Consider the following 4,964-nt stretch of genomic DNA (forward strand, 5'->3'; position numbering starts at 1 on the left):
AACACACATTCATTCTTTCTCTCCATGTTTTGATCTCTAAGTCTCTCAACTACACAACCCCTTTTTCCACTCTGTTACCAAATGTATTTACCTCACACACCCGCCATTGCACCCCATGCCGAGCTCTCTCTCTCTCCCCCCACTCCCTCTCACCCTCTCGCGTTAAATACATGCATTTCCTATCTAGCCCCCAAACCTCTCGTGCGCATGCACGCATGTTGTATATCTACGTCACTCCCTCGAGACTGTTGCACTCTTTCTTCCGCACAGTGGGCCACACTCGCTCAATCTCGCTATCTTTATCTGAGTCTCGTTTAACCTCGTTTTCTTTCACACAAATGATATATCTCCCTGTTCGGGCCTCGGTCAACACATTCTATACTCTCTCACGCAGATTGTCTATCTAGGTTAGTCCATACAAGCCGGCGCCACTCTTTCGACCTCATGGTGGGCCACGCTCACTCAATCTCTCTCTCTCTCTCTCTCTCTCTGTATGTCTCGTTGACCTTGCTCTTTCTCGGACAAAAACGATATATCACCATGTTTGAGCCCAATTCGACCTATTCACATTGTATACTCTCTCACTCTCTCCAACCCGTCTCACTCTTTCGATCGCACGACGACCCTATGTGATCGGTTGACCTTGCTTCCTCCCACGCACAAAATATATCTACACGTGTGTGACTGGATCATCTCTCAAGCTCTATCTTACAGCCCTCACCCTTGCCAAAAAGCTCAATCGGACAATATCTCTCCAGAGCATATATATTTGTTCAATGAATGTCGGACCGCACTCACTTTGTCTCTCTATCTACATGTCTCTCGATTGACCTCACTTTCTCACACTGTATCTTCCATGTGTTGAAGCTACTACCTCTCCATCCCTCGCAAAGCCGGAGCTATTTACATTGCGAGGGGCACTCCAACCTTGGATTAATTTGTGTAGGCATTTGTTCCGGTCGGTTTAGATTATATTTTCGTAGCATTTGGCCCACAACTACTCCAAACACCATTGGAACCCACGCAACTCCCCTAGTTGATTTCCCTCTGGCTCGGTCATCGCTCTCTCGCACGTCCTTTCTCGCCTTCAACATCGCACCATGGTATTATTGAAGAAACTATGTTGTTCTCTTTAATTATTATAAATAAGCTACAAAACTACACACCGATAGTCCACTTGGAATGGAACAAATTTCGACCCACAAATTAAAGTGCTACAAACTACACACCGAGGGGCCCACATGTCATGAAACAAATTTGGACCCATATACAAATTAAAAAATAAAGGACGAGGATCGAACATGCGACTGGGCCTTCAAGCCGCACGTCAATAGGCAACATACGTAGAATAGCAATGTTTGTTGTACCCCCTTTGTTCACATAATGTTTTTATATTACCACAGCCTAATTAATGGATAACATGTAATATTATTTTTAGTACTATTCGCCTTCACTTACTGGTGGGTTCCATGTGTGCTCTCTCTCTCCTCTCCTTCAGCGTTTAGACGCATGGGCAAACAGGAAGAACTCGCGGGCGATGTTGCTGTTGACCATATCTGGACGCGTTCACAAGTAACGGCACCAGTTTCACGTACTAGCAGCACTAGTCAGTGTGTACGTGCAATGCACGTTAATTTGGAAGTATATTAAGTGCATGTAGATATTAACTACTAGGATATTATTTGCGTGTTGTCATGTGATTAGCACTATTTTTGGCATGAAATTAACTGCACGCTAAACATGTTGAGCGCTCGACAATGAAGCAGTCTAGGTCATTGCATGACAAGGAATACATGTGACTTGATGACGATTTATATTTATTTTGATACGGCTCTAGCAGAACATTCAATCGATCAAACCATACATTTCGTTCAGTCTGAATCCGACTTTAAATTATACGACGATTGATATAAAATAAACGGAAATGATAAACATTCGGATTTTAAGCATGGCAATCCGAACGTTTTTCATGGAAAATTTAGATTACGTGGCGACGGCGGGGGCGTCTCGCGGTGGGAAGCGGCTCCTCTGCTGTGCTCTGTGTGTCATCGGGCCACTGACCGGCGGCGACGGCGGCGTCTTGCGCCGTTGTTGGCGTACTCCTGGACGTTGGCCTAGCTTCAAGGAAGGCCAAAATGTTCTGGACTTCGCAGCGAGTCAACTGGCGGGAGGAGGCGAATGGCATTGGTGCAAGGAAGCGGTCGACAGCGGCCATCCATGCCACTGAGGGGGCACTGGCACCTGCGCGGGGACAGGCGCTGTCAACGGCGAGGCGGAGACATTCATGTGCACGGGCACCGGCACAGGCACGCACATCAGTGCACGTGTAGGCGCATGCGCTGGCAAGTGCACGGGCACCGGCACGGGCGTGCGCGTCAGTGCACGCGCAGGCGCATGTGCTGGCAGGTGCACAGGGATGCGCGCTGGCGCAGTCGGGGCGACGGGAGCCGGAACGGGAGCGGGGACAAGTGCGGCATCTTCCCGCAAGGCCAGTTCAAGCTCGTCCCAAAGCGCCTTATATTCTTGAGACTCCGGCTGGGTGTCTTCCTCAGGAAACTGGAACACTAAGGGCATACCATCGTGATGCGGCATGCCGTACGTTTAGGTCAGGCTAGTTGGAGGTAGACAATAGGAGAATCGGAGAGGAAGAGAGAGGATTGTAGCGATACCGGGTAGTGCGGGGTTGATTTTAAACTACGGCGCCAGCGACATTAAAAGTTGGGAGCAGTTGGGACGACGGTGGGTAGCGGAGCTTGGTCAAAGGGCATGCCTCCCGGTGAGCCTCAACAGTGGTCTGCTCACACGCCTCCCGTCGACTCACACGCTTGCTCGGACGGCACCTGCCGATGAGAAGCGGGGACTCATGGCGGCACGTAAACGCCCACGGTTTCAATAGTGAAAGCGTTCGCCTTAACGTGACAGGTCTTTGTTCCAAAATACCTTGGCTCTTCATTTGTGCAACTTGTCATAAGCAGCTTGTCTCAAATTGAAGAAAAAACTTACGAAGTAATATTTGTGCCATATCACGTGACCATGCTTAGTTTCAAGAATTTATGCTCACTTTTGGATTTTCTGAAATTTAAGATCCAGGATTCGAAACAATATCATAACCTGCATCATGCAATAATTTTTCAAGCCGTACATCTGTCCTGTTGTATTTCTTAAGAAAGGATTTGGTCAAACATTTTGCTTAGTTAGACTTCAGACAAGTTATATATGTAGAGTAAAAGGATAATCCCTCCGTACCAGTGCATTGCCTGATATACTAACTCAAGTACTAGGCACGAACAAACAGGCGGGCTCAATTCTGTGCTCATCCTGGTGCAGTAGTAGTAGTACTAGGCAATGCAGTTGCCGGGTGACCTTGACGAGCGGCGGCCGAGGGAATTGAACCGTGCTCGGCACAGTAGGTAACATTGTCTAGTTACTAAAGCATCCCTCCATTGTTCATCGGTAGTCATTATGGACTGGGGACATGAGGGGAATTTCCTAGGGCCGGAATTCTGGCCACCAGATATTTCGACTTGAAACGCTGAGGCTCGACTGGTTGGGGTTGCCTAATGTGCGTACCACGCACGCCACCAAAGGACACGAGCCCGGTTTTTTTAGGATCAACACAAGCCAAGGTCTGGCTGGTACGCCGTTGGTTCCTACCATTCGAGAATACGAAAGGAACCTTTTAAATTGCCGAATGAATCTATGTGTATTACAATACCCGTATTTTCCTTGCAAATACCAATCTCAACGTGGTAATTGATTTATGACGAGTTGTTGAATTAGAGTGAGTTTGTGATATAGTGATCTCAACGTGGATTTCACATTTCATGGTATCCCTAGTAAGTTTTCCAATGAAAATTCAAATTTAAAAGATGAACAATATGGACGTGAGAAAACTTTGTATGTATCAAGCATATGACCACACACACAGAGAGAGACACACACGCACGAACACAACAACAATCAAATAAGTATAGTGCATCTATTTTTCCAAACCATGCATGTATGACACGAATTCGAAAATACTCCTTCTATTCCTAAATATTAGTCTTTTAGAGAGTTCAACAAGTGACTACATACGAAGCAAAATGAGTGAATCTAGACTCTAAAATATGTCTATATACATCCGTATGTGCCAGTCCAGTTGAAGCCTCTAAAAAGACTAATATTTAGGAACGAAGGGAGTAAAATGTAAGACATCCATGGTCCTCAGTTCAATATTTAAAATGAACATGAAATTGAAACATGAATATTAATTCTAGTACTACAGTACATGCAAATGTTGTGTTTAGGCGGAGGTATGATTGTCGGGGGTCAACCCCTCGACCTTAGATAAAATTGTGGAGCTCTTTTAGGGTTGTTTAAATTATATTTGTCCCCACCCTCCCAACCACCGATTGGTTGTGCACCCCCACCCCTCCTCCCCAGGAGAATATCATGTGCCCCCATACCTTAGATGCTATATGCCGATACGAGTTGCTTGGAGCTTGTAGATCTGAGATATAGCAGCTCACATGATGTGTCTAATATTTTTGCAGGAAACCTTCATGAGTTTGAGAATTGCACACAATTTGTACAAAAACCACTTAGCATCACCGTAGCATCTAAGATGAAGGAGGACATTATATTCTCCTGTATGTAAGAATATCATGCGCTACCACACCTTAGATGCTTTGGTGATACAAGCTCTTCGGAGGCGTTGGATTTGTGACCCAACACCTCCTCGGTGGTTCGAATGGTTTTTTCTAGAAAAGCCCCAAAAGAGTTCGGCCACTGCTTACAAGCACAAAGACTGCTCAGATGCCATTGGATCTCAGACCAAACGACCTCCAAGCTCGTATCACCGTAGCATCCAAGCTGCGATGGCACCTTATGTTTTCTCGCACGGGAGAGTATGAGGTGCTCCCGCACTGTAGATTTGTGACGCCTGGGTAATTAAGCTACAGAAAACCCCTGGTAATGAAGCC

Source organism: Triticum aestivum, chromosome 1A, assembly GCF_018294505.1.
Source record: "Triticum aestivum cultivar Chinese Spring chromosome 1A, IWGSC CS RefSeq v2.1, whole genome shotgun sequence".
NCBI lineage: Eukaryota > Viridiplantae > Streptophyta > Magnoliopsida > Poales > Poaceae > Triticum > Triticum aestivum.